At 38.9% G+C, this 15,578-nt stretch overlaps 1 protein-coding gene across 1 annotated transcript in view; it reads left to right on the plus strand.

Moving 5' to 3' along the window:
- The first annotated feature begins 4,409 nt into the window (after nt 1-4,409).
- LOC105382441 (protein artichoke) overlaps nt 4,410-15,578 on the plus strand; it is an 87,638-nt gene continuing 76,469 nt past the window's right edge. Inside the window, exon 1 of the mRNA XM_011552321.3 lies at nt 4,410-4,839. The gene's annotated coding sequence lies outside the window, so the exon portion shown is untranslated. The remainder of the gene's footprint in view (nt 4,840-15,578) is intronic.

The following is a 15,578-nucleotide window of genomic DNA, read 5'->3' on the forward strand; positions in this document are numbered from 1 at the left end:
TCATGAACATAGCCTGTGATGAGGCACGCACAAAATTATATATTTTAGAAATTATACCTGTTAATAAGAATAATGACAGGGTCATGAGTCATTTCGGGAACACTTTTAATTATTTTTTAAATAATAATATAACGAGCACGTTTAAGAATCCCCTTCAAGAAATTGTAATTAACCTTTTCCTAAATCAGAAAATATTATTATTTTGTTTTTTTTTATAATGAAAACACTAATTTTTCAAATTACTCTCCATGAATTTCCAATTTGTGCAAATTTCGTTCCATAATTTCAATTTATTGTGTACATTTTTACACTACGTTATATATTGTTAATATAAATACAAAGGTTTCAAGGTAATTTAATTTTGTATATGCAAGATTTAATTATGTCATTACATAAAAATGACTTATTTGCCGTTTTTGTGATATTCCCGAAAATGATGGGAGTGTTCCCAAAATGACGTTGACCTTCCCTCAATGAACGCAAAGCTCGGTTTTTGGTACATTTGATGTATGAAAATATTATAATCATCATCATCATCATCTCAGCCACAGGACATCCACTGCTGAACATAGGCCTCCCCTAAAGATTTCCACCTTGTCCGATCGGAGGCGGCCCGCATCCAGTGCTTCCCCGAGGACTTGACTATATCGTCCGTCCATCTCGCGGGGGGCCGCCCAACGCTGCGCTTGCCGGTACTTGGTCTCCACTCGAGGACTCTTCTGCTCCACCGACCATCAGTCCTTCGAGCAATGTGTCCGGCCCACTGCCATTTCAGCTTACTGACTCGATAAGCTATGTCGGTTACTTTGGTTCTTCTACGGATCTCTTCATTTCTGATTCGATCACGTAGAGACACGCCGAGCTTAGCCCTTTCCATAGCTCGCTGGGTGACTCCGAGCTTATTCAAGAGGCCTAAAGTTAGAGACCACGTCTCAGCACCGTAGGTCATCACTGGCAACACGCACTGTTCGAAGACTTTCGTCTTGAGGCAGTGGGGAATTTCGGACGTGAAGACGCTTCGTAAACTCCCAAACGCTGCCCAGCCAAGTTGGATTCGCCGAGTGACCTCTTTCTCGAAGTTGGATCTTCCTAGTTGGACTGTTTGTCCAAGGTAGACGTAATTTTCCACCACTTCGAGAATCGAGTTTCCTATGGATATTGAGGTAGGAATTGGCCATGACTTTCATCTTGTCCATATTCATTTTGAGGCCTACCTGTTGGGAAACCCGATTGAGGTCTTGGAGCATTTTGCTGAGGTGGTCCAACGATTCTGCCATAACCACGATATCGTCGGCAAACCGAAGTTGAGAGATTTATTCGCCGTTCATATTTATGCCGAGTTCTTCCCAGTCCAGGAGCTTGAAGACATCTTCCATCGCATTAGTGAAAAGCTTCGAAGATATAACATCTCCTTGTCTCACACCTCTCTGCAATGGAATTGCTTCCGTAGTCCGGTCCTGTACTCGAACTGACATGATGGCGTTTCTATACAAGTACTTCAACACTTCCATATACCTGTAGTCAATCTGGCACCGTTGTAAGGCGTTAAGCACCGCACACGTCTCGATCGAATCAAAGGCCTTCTCATAGTCCACAAACGGTTTTTTCGGACGCTCTTTTTGACTTCCTTTTCTCTTCATTTTTATCGTTCTCCATCTTACTCGGTGTACTAAATGGATACGTAAAACCAAAATTTTGCATGGTTATGGTTTTATAATCAACAAAGCATCATTTTGCCCAAAAAAATGGCATTTTAGGTCATTTCGGGAACATCCGTCATATACCAGAACGTTCCCGAAATGACCGTTCCCTAAATGATTATTCGTTAAATATTTTCATGTCACGCTTGACGCCGTCATGTTACATATTGGTTTTAGAGGGTATGAACAAGTGAGCAACAATATTTATAAGAATTTTGCTAAAAGTACGCAAATTTTCGAAAAACTAATTACCAAAGAGCGTTCCCGTAGTGACAGGGAATTAAAGTACGCTCCACACATATGAAATTAAAAGGTACTTTCCAACAAAATCTATATATTTTTTCCGATAACACGACACACGCCTTTTGCTTTGAATTGTGAACTTCACACTGTTGCTCGCTAACTCCACCTGGCGTGTGTTGTTTTATTTACATCGACCGATATCCACCACGTTCACGGAATGATTTGATAAATGACGGACAGCATTTGAATAGCCAAAATATGAAGAAGTTTTACTTGTAATAATGTAATTTATACGTATAATCTTAATTTAATTATACTAAAAGCTAATATTAAAATATGACAGTTTTAAGTGGTGATTTTAATTTTTTTGACTTGTCTGAACTATGAAACATGGTATAAGGACGCATTCCCGGAATGACGATTTAGACCTTTTTTGTTTAAAATCAAATAAAACTTAGCATAGCGAAATAAATATGCTGAGTGCGCTGTAATTATATGCACATAACCTTTATTTTGAAATAAGTATTTTAGTAATATCATGTAATAAAATGAGGAAAAACTTTGTCGGAAGCATAATGCTCACCTCTCTGATTTTGACCCATATAATGATCATCGGTAAATGTATGGATAAAAAGTATATTTCACATAATATATCATGTACATATTTTAAAGGCTTCGGGTAAAATCTCGCATCTGTATGTTCTAAAATGAAAACAAAATTATTGTCTAACCGACACCTGAATATTATATGCCGCTAAAACGCTCTAAAATATTTCAAACTCGAATATGTATTCAATCATGGCGTGCCTTTATAACATTACGGCTGGATCGGAATTTTGTACCAATGTGTGATGTGGAGAACTAGGTACATATTACGCTATACTACATAGTTCCCAGATAGCCACTTGCCGTAGTGGTTTGGAATAAATTGAGTTGTTTTGCTCAACAGATAATACTGAGAAATAACGGGATTGCTGAGAAAAAGAAGCGTTAGTTCAAATGGTCCGGGCTAGCTCTATACAATGTTGCAAAGAGAGGATTAATCAGTCGAAAGGCAAGAACTATTTTAGACGACTGCTTCAGACAGACTTTTGTAGGATAGGAGACCAAGTAAAAATCAAATTGTCTCATAAAAAACCGTACTTTTCAGATACAAAATACAATATACAGTGCAAAAAGAATAGTAGTATCAGTAAGAGGTCACTTAATAGGTCTATTTATTTCTGTCTATTCGTGAATTTTCAGAAGGAATAGAACGAAATACAGAATGACTCCCTTTTTTGCAACAACCTGTACAAAAGTTCTGTTTAAAAGTGCCAATGCCCCCAAACCAACGCCAAAGTTAAGACCACAAACAAATTGGTGTCACCAGCCATCAGTCGACACCCTTCAAACCGCGAGTCACGAAGATGCTGTGTACTTCCTCATTGATGGATACCTGGAGGGTTACTCTATACTGACGAAAAAAGTACATACGAGAGCTGTGGTGCAATCGGCACGAGATAGAGCCGTGGCTCGCGCAGCAGCGCTTTGTAACTTAGTTTTTCGTCTTAGAGAGTGACCCCCCTGACCCAGATCGTGGCAACGATGGACTAGTTTCCCGCCTGCCTGAGACGCGGTACTCTCAAGTACTCAACTGGTACTGCTGACCTAAACAGTAAACAGCGACCTCGCTACGGTTTTACTGGACGCCTTTTACTTGCCACTTATTGACAGCTTAACTTTGATTTGAGTGACGGTAAGGACCATGTTAGATTTTAATTAAAACGTGTTAACAAAATCATTATGTTTTCATTTTATTAGGTACTTACTCGATATTCTATAGTTCATACAAGGACACAACATGATCAGTATTACTTATAAATATTCTTGCTGAAATAAAAAAAAATAACTCCCAGGAAATCGCTATTTGAGTATTCATGAAGCTTTAGTTGTGAGCAGAAGCTGTATTGACTTAATATTACTAAATCATTGCTCATCACTTATAGCTCTTATTAGAGCAAGAGATTATAACTTAGTAGGTAGTTAGAAATTTAAAATAAAACGTAAATCTCAGTAACAACTTGCTCTAGAGAGCTTTGAAAGCTTTTCTGTGAGTAAATGTTGCCTTGCCTCATAGTAAGTTCTTTTGATTTTAATTTTTTCGCGGTTTCATAATAAAAACTTTATTATAATAGATTCCTCTGCTTCTAAGAGTTCCAAGACATTCATTACAAATAGCGTTTCATGTTCTCCTTTGTCTGACTTTCGCTATCAGTGAAGGACATTAGATCGTCAAATAACTCCGAGACACTCTCGTCCGAATTTGCTCTGCAACTGTTCAATTGTTCAGAGAACTGTGCCGCCAAGAACACGAGTCACGACACGGTATTAAGTAACAAAATAACTTGGAAATGTCAAAGCCTCAGCGGTTAGTCGACCTCGTCCCCACTCCTGCGCAGCGCAACGGTACCCGGCGGCGGCGGCGGCGGCGGCGGCACTCGGCGCGCCGCGAGGTCCCTGCCCCCGCGCCTCCGCCAGCCTCCGCCGCACACACTGCGCGCGCGCATCCACGATCGCCGGATCACCTGCTCATCACATAAAAACTTAACTAACAATCAAAACATCGACTCCGACCAAAAATAAGCACAGACTCTTAATAAGCCAGGCGCAAGGAAACTCAAACTTCCAAGTTTAATGTGGACCATTACCGTACGCAGCGGCGTGTGAGCGAACTTTTATCACAGCAGCCTCCGACGAAAACTTCTGCCAAGGAAATGTGATTTTTGTGAAATGTTACGGATTATGGAGATTTCATGTTTATACATCGGTAAAGTGATTTTATTCGTGTGAAAAGTGATAATTTTGTGGATTTAGCCGAGGTTTTCTGATTGGACCCGCGAGTGGCGACAGACAGGTGAGGCAGCCGGCATTTTATACATTCCTTTAGCGTTAAGAGCCTCCTCTCAATATGAATGAGGATCTTGGGAGAGTCGCTTTGGAACGCTTTCTGAGGAATAAATTTGTTGGGAATTTAAGGTCTCATTAACGAGGATATTGTTTTGCCGACATTGACGAAATAAATAAATTTCGAACGATGTAAATTTATGTGAATAATAATTGTGTAAGGATAAATTCTACTCTCCATCTACGCATTCTACATTCCCTCATTCAATGAACGATTCCAATATTTTTTGAAATATTTGTATACCTACGCGTCTAGTCTAGACTAGGATCTTGCAGATAAATAATTAACTAGTACACATCATTTGCAAGAATACCAAGGTAGGTAGGTACTTATCTAAAAAAATCTTTTAACTTTATGTATCAAGAAAAACTAAACTTTACAAGCAGAATTTACAAAATAGTACAATTTCTTAAGCATAGCAAGACATTAGTTCATTAGTATCATTATGACAAAACAGCGTTTTGGAAACTAGGGCAGGCAGTTTCTTGCAACTAAACTACCATATTTCATCCCATGTACCTTCCAAATGGCTGTATTTAAGTGTCAGCAGTTAGTTTTCTAACGCGAACGTGTGTTCTCACAAAGCGATAAAACATGTCTTTCATTCTTATCAGATTTGGTCATTGTATTCTTTCTTTGTTATCTTTTCATTCTTAATTATTGAACTTATCTGACCTTTGAATTTAATGAAAATGTAGCGTCGATCTGCAATCAAACTAGTCTCCAAATTTAAATTAATACGTGTTAAGTGATTTAAATGAGATAAAATATACTTCCCGGGCCCGCTAAACGTTATCGACATAGATAAATTACACTATATCGCGATTCTCCATAATGTGTAGCCCTAACTGACGTATTTACTCTTCTGAAATTTGGCCATATTTACGGTAGCCTACCATAAAATATCCATTGTGTTCTGGACGCATCTACATCTATCTGCGGGTCCCATGATTGCCCAGGTGCAGTGTCAGGCCTTGATGATGCCATTGACCCTTGTGGCTACTCATCCGTCCCATCTCTACTTGCCTAGCTTCTATTTTTACCCCGAGGCGAGTTCCCAAACAGAGCAATGAAATAAGACTGTAGCAGCAAATCCAGTACCTAGGGGACGATATGAATGAGTTTATTTATTTAGTTTGAGAGTTTGCTTAAAAAATATGTTGGTATTAAATTTGATCAGATTGCGGCAAAGATTTCGCATTTGTCGGTAGAAAAGAAAAACAACAAATAGTTAATAATTTTCCGACCTAGCTATAAGAAGTTGGTGGGCATGGGTAGGTAGGTAGAGGTACTTTATGATTTAAAATGACAGTAAACGTACGTTCTACGATTGTTCTTCAACTAATTTCTGACCGACGAACTAATTGACGACCGAATGGCGTAGACGACCGAATGGCGTAGTGGTTAGTGACCTGACTACTGAGCCGATGGTCCCGGGTTCGATTCCCGGCTGGGGCAGATATTTGTTTAAAGACAGATATTTGTACTCGGGTCTTGGGTGTTGATATTTATATTTAGTATCTATCTATCTATGTATTTGTGTAGATATATCAGCTGTCCGACACCCATAACACAGGTTCTGCCTAGCTTGGGGTCGGATGGCCGTGTGTGAGATGTCCCCACATATTTATTTATTTATTTATTTCTTCCCACCATTATGTCAGTTTGAGATAGATGTGAAGTTCATCTGTTTTCACAACTTTTCCTTTTCAGTTGGAAATTATAGGGATAGTTGTTATTTTATTATAGGTATATAAGTAATGTCATACTATCAGTTTTTTTTAATGATTAGAATTAAGTAATAACTTAACTTACATATTAATTTAAAAACTCATCATTTATTTAAATAACCAAAATAAGTTAAAGTTTTGATTGGATTCCCAATCGGGTCAGAATATGGACAAAGATGGTAATAACGCCGGGTAGCCTACTAAATACGAGCTAATACGACAAATAATGTTTACAGTATAAAATAAAATATTTGAAACTTATTCAATTTTTTTATGAATAAATTAAATTACTGCTTAACATACTCGTATAGCACAATGTGAATCCGTGAAAATGGGAGTGAGAATAATGAAAAAAGAGAAAAACATTTCCCAGAAAATGTAATAGAATTACCTACAGGAAACCAAGTTGAGAAATATTCAAAATAAACTCCTTTGGCGAAGCGAAGATCGCGGGAACGAGTAACAGCTATCCGTTATAACAACATTAACAACCTTATTTCTTTGAAGTACCTATATAGGTAGATACTTTGTATGATTGTGTTATTTCCCTCCCTCTACGTTTCACCAGAACCTTCCATTTAATTCGTCTTTATCTTTTCTTTGGACAAATAAGCTTTTGTCCCTACTACAATTTATGTCAACCTGTTAGAGAACATTTTATAAAGATGGCTTTGTTATGCTATTATCAGACGAAAATTATTCGTGAAGGAATCCTATCTCTGATGTATAAATATGGTGCTAAGTATACCTAGTTACTACATATCTTTAAACAAGTAATTTACTAAAATAACAAAGGGACTGCCGATTACTTTCTCAGGGATAATTGTAATAATTACCTGTTTTCCCCTCAAAAATAATGTTGGTGAATTTGACTCCGGGAATTTAGCTCAACTACATTTATACAACGGCCCCAAAGTCCCTTGTGAAGGAATGTTTACATGGTATAAGTACTTTATTTATTTAAAAATACTCTACCAATAACAACCAATTATTACGAATTACCAGGCCAGGTAAATATAGACTATTTACATTTACTTCTAGTACATGCTATTAGAAAGTGAAATCGAATCTTTGCTTATGTATGTTTATTTTTACCATATAATTATTGATATTCATCCATTAGCCCTAATTTCATTTGGTCTGGTATGATAAACAATATATCGAAATTATATTGACTACTTGGTTTGTTAAAGGCCATTCAATAATTAAATCTACATAAAATTATTTTAAATTAGTTTAGTCAGACAGGTACTTAATTTTTTTAAAGTAAGCATGAAGTACAAATACTTAAATGTTATTGTAAAACCCTAAAAGTGAGATCACACATCTTATTTTACTAAATTGACGTGTAGGTACCTAACAATATTAACCAATATGCAGCAGCTGAGACAAAAACTAGTTGAATCACAAATTTCCTAGACATCATCTGTTACCGTTAAAGAATTCGTGCTGATGATGATAATTATCATAGTTGGAGCACACGCGAGCTCAACGCTTGGAGGACCAAGTTTCTATCTGGTACACTGGGGGACTCTCTTAGCTTAACGTTTTGTATTGTTCTTTATTCCTGCTTGGTAAGAGTTTATTTTGAACTGCAAGTGCTGTATGTACGTGGAACTCTTACTGTCTGTTTATGATAGTTAAGTTTATAATAATCTAATAGTAATGATCGTCATGCAATGAGAGAAAAATAAAAATGGAATGGAAAGGAGGAGTGTGATAATTATAAGACTGTATTATCTGTTTGTGGCTATAGATCAGAAATTCATAAAATGATTTTACTTTAAAAGTGTCTTGATCGAGAAGATTCTTAGCCATAATATTTAGAAGCGAGTTTGCGAGTTTTTAACTTCTTTTATGTGTGAAGGACACATATTGGGCCCGAAGATAGAAAAAACCTAAGGTTAGCCACATGTTGTTAAACCTCCCTTGACTTTGCATTCCACATTAGTAAACTTAGCACGTCGTGTCGCCTGAGGTGTTAGATTATTAGTGCTTGGGGTAAAAGTGATTGGACAAATTTTCAGAATCAATCGCCTCAAGGATCATTATATGTATGATTATTGTTATAAATTTATTATTCTACTTACCGCAGAGGAAAGGAACAGAGAGAATTGTTCGTGAACGTAAATCATTTATTTAAGTATACCTAACGTTCAAGTTGCTTATCATTAATAAATTTTATCAATCAACCCTGTACTGAAATAAATTGTGCTAAATGGGCTGACCGTGGCCGGAAAAATCAATCAAATATTTATTCAGTGATAATAAATCTATCGACAAAAATTTGCGATCCAATATGACCTTTCCCAAAAACACGCTAATATAAATAGCAAAATGTTGTGCAAACCAAATGTACCAAAGAAGCAGAGTATCTACATTTAATATATTCATAAATACTGAGCACAATATAAATAATAATAATGTACCATACCTTTTCTTATCTTTTGTCATCGTTCCCATGCTGAAAATTTACGTCCCTAATCATGAAGTTAATAAGTAAAGTTAACGCGCTACAGATGGCAGCACCGGGTGGAGACAGCGAATAATTAAAACCTGAAAGTATTTAATTTCAGCTGAGAACAACACCCGCTTAGACACTTCCAGAAGTCTCTTTGACTTTCGTGTTGTGAATAATTTCGATTGTGATTCGAATTCAAAAAAGAACCTAAGTGTATATCTAGGTACGTGGGCCATGGTAGATCATCATCAGCCAATAATCATCCACTGCTGGACATAGGTCTCTCCCAAGGAGCGCCACAACACTCGGTCCTCGGCCTTCCTCATCCAACCACTACCCGCCACCCGCCTAAGGTCGTCAGTCCAGCGGGCAGGAGGGCGTCCCACGCTGCGTTTGCCTGTTCGTGGTCTCCACTCGAGAACTCGTCTACCCCAACGGTTATCGGTTCTTCGGCAGATATGACCAGCCCACTGCCACTTCAGCTTGCATATTTTGACAGCTATGTCGGTAACCTTAGTCCTCGTACGTGGTCCATGGTAGATATAGGATTATATTTGTTATGCTTGTGTGTAGTGAATGTGTGTGTAGGTTATTAATAAATAAACATTTATAGGTAAGAAGTGATTATAAAGTTAATACTTTTACCCCGGATAGGTCATAGACATCCGCAGGTCGCAGGTTCGAATTTTATTAAAATGTAGGTTATATTATATTTATTTATTTATTAGTGGGATCCTAGGTACATGGGTCTTTTTAGTGACTGTGAAAAGTTGGTGACCATTCGGAAATTTGTAAAAGATGTGAGTGTTTATATTATTTTCTAATATATTACATCACAAATCAATCCCACAACCTAATCATGTATGACACGACAAGACCACAATAATACCATGAATAGGATTGGCGCCTAATCTACATTTAGTTCAACATCAACGTCCATTAGTATTCATAGGCAGCCTGATAGATAACACCTATCTACTGATCCGATTCAATATAATCTCGTTTAATATTCAGTAACCTAATTAAATAATTGCACGAATTAAATTCGTAAAGCTTGATTCTTTTAGTATTAACATGGAAACTACAAAAATTATAAAATTAAGTAAGTAATTGATATTCCATCCACTATAAACTGGGCCGAATAAAGATATTTTTTGAGTTTCCAGCTTTAAATAAAGATTTGAGACAATGAGATTCTCATGCAGATGAATTTAAAGACGTACCGATATAAACAAGCCGTGGTTTACTGCCTCACGGCGCTGTATCTCATCTGGGGCTGTATAAATCGTGCCTTCCGTCACGCGTCCCCCCCCCCCCCCCGCCCGCGCGCCCGCCCCGTGTGGCAGCCTCCTAAATGACATGGTGAAAACAAAAAAAGGTAAATTAAACCGCTGAAAGTTTTACGTTGGTCCGCCGGCTTGAACTTGCGTATTGATTTGATAAAAAAATACAATGCTACTTGCTTTTTTATTTTTATGTTAATAACGGAATAAAAGGATAAATAAAAAAATATTAGTAAAAATAGTACGTACTTATATAAATATGGAAGATATTATAATCATTAGTCATATACTCAGTCAGGTCTTAAAATAACAATAATAATTACTTAACAAAATATATAAAGAGAGTATATAAAATAAAGAGATCTATTTTTTCATCATCATTACGAAAATTATAGGTACACAACAAGAGCATGTGGAAAGTAAAAGATGACAATCTTAATGGTTGCTGTATCATTAATCTGTAAGATTAAGTATAGGTAAGTGTAATTAAAGTAAACGGTTTGACGCTAAACCAGTTTTAATTAATTTGGCCGACAGCAAAAATAGGGTGAGTTATTTTTTAATCAGGGTCAAAGCTAAAGCCGGCACCGGAGGAAATTGGAATACGCCGCGAACGAATGAGATCGATGCGGATCTTACAGTCTTACTAGTTGCCCTTTAATTATTTTATGTGTTAATTTTTTAAATCCTAGTTAAGCTCATTTGTGAAATTTAGAACGATCTGTCAGTTTGCAAGAGGCTTGTGAGTGTAATCAAGAGATTACTCGTGATAGGTACTCGAATTATCGAAAAGACATCGAAAAATTTACTTTCCAGACGGAAAGTAAATTTTTCGCTTAGACAAGCGTCAATTCACACGTACCACAACCACACCACGTCGCAGCGACAAAATGTGGTCAAGCTGTGGTTACGTGTGAGTTGCGTTGTGGCAGCGACAAAATGTCGATGTGGTTGCGTTGTCGCTGTCATTGCGATGTGGTAACCACGTCGTCGTGTGCAGTTAATACGGAAAACAGGTTGCCGCGGTGCCGCCGCCGCGTGGCAGCGTTGCCGTTGCGATGTGGTTGCGTTGTGGTTGCGATGTGGTTGCGATGTGGTCGTATTACACAGGTGGTCGATAACAACGGCAAAATGTGGCACGTGTGAATTGGATTATTCATTGTCAATACAAAATATACGCCCGACCACATCGCGTGGTTGTGGTGTGGTTGTGGCTGTGGTGTGGTTGTGGTACGTCTGAATTGACCCTTCACAAATAGTCGAACTTCGCATATTGTACGGTGTTACCGCACACTTAAGTTTGTAGGTTGGTAGAAGATGAAAGATCCGTGATATTATCCAGGTTTTATTATAATCACCACAACACAAACACGTAAGTTATAAGTATAGAAAGATTCGGTAAGTTTCTCTCGATAAGTTAAGTAATATGAACTGCTCAGTAGTTAGTTATTATTGCAATTGAATTAATATGTAAAGAATGCAGCTATAAATAGAATTAAGGTATTTGCGTCATCGTAGCAATGAACTGCAGTTATGTACCTAGTCAGCGAATTTATGTACGACACCGTACATCTTGGGCACCCGAAGGGAGAAAACAAAAAACAAAATAAGTAAAAGATAAGATATCGAGAGAAAAGTACCAAGTACTTAAGTAATAAAGTAAGTAAGAAGTTATGCTAAATTAAATATTTCATTAGGTAATAGAATCAAATGCTAGTCAAAGTTAAATGCTAAATTGTTTGCTCCAATAATGAAGTCTCGCTGCGTCTGGTCGGCGTCATCAGGTCTTCTTGGTCCCGTGGCGCGGTTGTCCGGTCGTCTCGCAGCCTCCAGTTGGGATGTCGTCCTGATTTGTCTCAGTTCAATTTCATCTTTGTCTGGTCTTGTTCCTTTGGTCTCTCTTGGTTTGCAGCGGAGCTTCTTCCCCATCCAAATACCACCAGCAAGTAGCACCAGGAATAGGGCAGAGTATCCAATGACATATTGGTGAATGTCATGACTCGTAATCCGCGTTGGTAGTGTGCGTTCGCTTTCTGTTTGATGCGCTAATTGCTGTTCCAATTTCAATATGTCAGCGTTTTGCGATGTCAGCTTGTAGGGGACCTTAGTATAGGTCAAGTTCACGATGTTGTTTACATTTGAGTTCATTGTCTCGGGTAGCATTATGTCATAGCTTATCTTTGCTTTGCTTGTGTATTTGTTGTTAGCGTAAATTGTTAGCTCGTTCGACTGTAGAATACATCCTTGTTTTATCGTGACGATGGCCGACGCTGTTAACATGTAAGACGATATTTCAGTGTTGCAGATGGTTCGTAAGCTGCACGAGCCGCAGCAGATCGCCAGCCAGGTGTTCGGTGCATGAAGTTCCTTCCATTCTTCCTTACATGTCGTGCGTGTGACGTCACATGGCAATGTTGACTGATGTCCGAGTAAAGTTGCTTCGCATGGCGTTTTGTCGTTGTGTAAGTTGTAGACAGGAATGTTGTTGTGACATAAGTAGCTATCGTCTTTTTGTTTCGTACACCTTCTCAAGTTGTCACCCGTAAGTGATATGTAGGTATTTTTCTTGAAGTTTACACCTAGATATTCGGTACTCGTCTTGACAACAACTGTTTCTTGAGACATTTTCATAGGTAGAGGAATAATATGCATGATGTTGAACTCCTCATCTGATATAAGTGGCAGATGCATCTCAAAGATGAAGTAGCTTTCAGTTACTCTGGCTTTCACGTAGAGAAGTTTGTAGAGGTCTCGAATATCCTTTTCAATGTCGTTGATAGGCAGTGATAGCGTCTTTGGAAGTTGTCCTGATATGTATGTTAACTGCTGTATCAAGTTGGTAGGAGTGATGAGGTGTACGTCGATGTGACCTTTGTATACGTCGGTGAGAGTGTTGTAGAGCATCTCTTGTATCTTCTTTAAGTTTTGTATGAGCATGTAGGCAGACATTGCAGCAGAGTTGAAGTAGCTAGTCGCCATTGCTATCTCTATATCTTCTTTGACAGTTATCAAGTTTGAGTTAGTCTGATTGATGAATTCGTCTATGATTTCAAATTGTTGCTGTATGTGCACTTCATTTCTCTTTAAGACTGAGTTTTGTAGCTTTACAATGGACGTTTGGTTTTTGATGAGATCTAACAAGTAGTCCTCGTTGTTCTGAACCGCTTCGATGTCGTTCTGGTACTTGTCGGCGAAGTGCTGATCTAATATGCCAAAGAGACTGTTGGCAATGTATCCTCCTGCGTTGATCAACCCTGGCTTCTTCCTGCTGGAACTCAGGTGTACGTGTGGGGACAGCAGTATGTTGTTATAGTGCTCGAGGTCCTGCATCTCGTGACGTAGTTGATTGAAGGTCGTTTTGCAGTATCGAGGATCTGTTTTCTGGCACCACTTCTCGGTTTCATTAACATAGTTTTCGACGCGTCGTATGCTGTCCCAGTAGTTAGTTAAGTTATAATACATGACAAGCCGCCATTCGTTGTGTATCATTTGTAGTTTGCCGATTGAGTCATAGTAGATAGGTCGGTCTGATTCGATGTATGTAATTTGAGCTCTGTTCGCACGTGACTCAGTTATGCACGTAAATAGTGTTAATAATACAGTTAGTAAACTTGATAGGCATCTTTTTGTTTGTGTTCTCGGTCTTGAGTTTGGAGTTGTTGGCTTCTGTACTTCTGTGCTCGTTTTTTGTTCTGTAGTTGTTGTTTCGGGACTTGTTTGTATGGGTAATGGAGCCACCTTGACGATTGGTCGTTGAAGAGATCCATTTTGAGTTTTCAATGTGACTACTCGAACCAACCCGTCTCGTCCGGGGTGTACGTTTTGAACGCGACCCATGGCCCATTTACCAGGTGGAATGTTATCCTCTTTCACCAGTACTAAATCTCCGATTTTGATATTATTTGTAGGCTGGTTCCATTTAGCTCTCGTCTGAAGTTTAATCAAGTAGTCATGAGACCAGCTCTTCCAGAAGTGGTGAAGCATGTACTCAGTTAATTGCCAGCGACGCCGAATGTCGATAGTAGTAATATCGCTGTAATCTGCTTGTGGAAGCGTCATCGTCGGACCGCCAGTTAGGAAGTGCCCAGGTGTTAAGTAGTTTTCAAGTTCTTCTGGGTCTTCAGTTAGTGGACATAGAGGCCTGGAGTTCATGCATGCTTCTATTTTTGCCAGTAGAGTGATGTACTCTTCGTATGTGAGTTTCGTGTCTCCTGTTACTCGTCGCAGGTGATGCTTCATAGACTTCACCGCTGATTCCCAGATGCCACCAGCGCTCGGCCAGGCCGGTGCATTGAAGTGCCAGTTTATCTCTAGTTTTCCAATCTCCGCAAAGAATAGTGGGGATAGTATTTCTTTGAATTCTTTGAACTCTTGCCGTAGAACTCTTGCAGCTCCAACAAAGTTTGTTCCGTTATCCGAATACAGGTGAGCTGGCGTCCCTCGTTTGCAGCAGAGCCTCTGGAGAGCCGCTAGGAACGCTTCTGTGCTTAGATCGGATACAAGTTCAATATGAACCGCTTTCGTGGCCATACATATAAAGATGGCAATGTACCCCTTGGAAGTCTTGACTCCCCTTCCTTTATTCAGTTTTATGTCGACGTGGCCTGTGAAGTCAACTCCAGTGTGGGTGAAGGGCCTCGAGGGGGTCACTCTTTGTTCTGGTAGGTCCGCCATCATCTGGTAGTTTTTAGTTGGGTTGTAGCGATGACAACGGATGCACTGACGAAGTTGTTGTTTGACAACTCTATTTCCGCTGATGATCCAGTAACGTTGTCTGATGTAAGTTAATGTTAGGCGCGCCCCGCCATGAAGTACTGCTTGGTGCGCTTGGTTTATAAGTAGCCAGGTGAATCTCGATTTCTTCGGAATGATGATAGGGTTTTTCATCTCGGCCGGTAGAAGTGAGTTTCTTAATCGTCCCCCGACTCTCATTATTCCTTCCTCATCCAGGAAAGGCTGGAGTTTGTAGTTACTACTTGTTGTCCGTACTGACTGTTTTTTCGCCAGAAGTTGATAGTCTTGTTTCATTTCAGTTTGCTGTACATATTTTATTGTATCTTTATTTGCGCTTATCAACTCACATGATGTTAAGTAAGGAGTGTCGCATTTCATCGCATTGTTTCGCATGTTGTTGATGAAGCGTTGAACGTAGGCCACAGTTCTAGTTACTCGGGTTAACGAACTGTTATTCTTGAGTAGGTCATGGATGAAGTG

Source organism: Plutella xylostella, chromosome 6 (assembly GCF_932276165.1).
Source record: "Plutella xylostella chromosome 6, ilPluXylo3.1, whole genome shotgun sequence".
Taxonomy (NCBI): Eukaryota; Metazoa; Arthropoda; class Insecta; order Lepidoptera; family Plutellidae; genus Plutella; species Plutella xylostella.